Here is a 289-nt window from a genome sequence, read left to right as displayed (position 1 = left end):
TTGTAGGGGTGAGCTGGGGGTTGTATGGGTGAGCTGGGGGTTGTATGGGTGAGCTGGGGGTTGTATGGGGTTACACAATTATTGTTAATTGGTACAATAGCGAAATGAATAATGTATATTAAAGATACAATTAATTCACTACCTGTATGTGATGTATGATTAGTTTATTGTGATGTGATGCCATAACCCCTCTCTAACACCCCTTAGCCCCTCTCTTAACCCCCCTTAACCCCTCTCTTAACCTATCTTAACCCCTCTCTTAACCTCCCTTAACCCCTCTCTTAACTCC

Source organism: Hyalella azteca, unplaced genomic scaffold (genome assembly GCF_000764305.2).
Source record: "Hyalella azteca isolate HAZT.00-mixed unplaced genomic scaffold, Hazt_2.0.2 contig15599, whole genome shotgun sequence".
Classification (NCBI taxonomy): domain Eukaryota; kingdom Metazoa; phylum Arthropoda; class Malacostraca; order Amphipoda; family Hyalellidae; genus Hyalella; species Hyalella azteca.
This window is presented reverse-complemented; position numbering follows the sequence as displayed.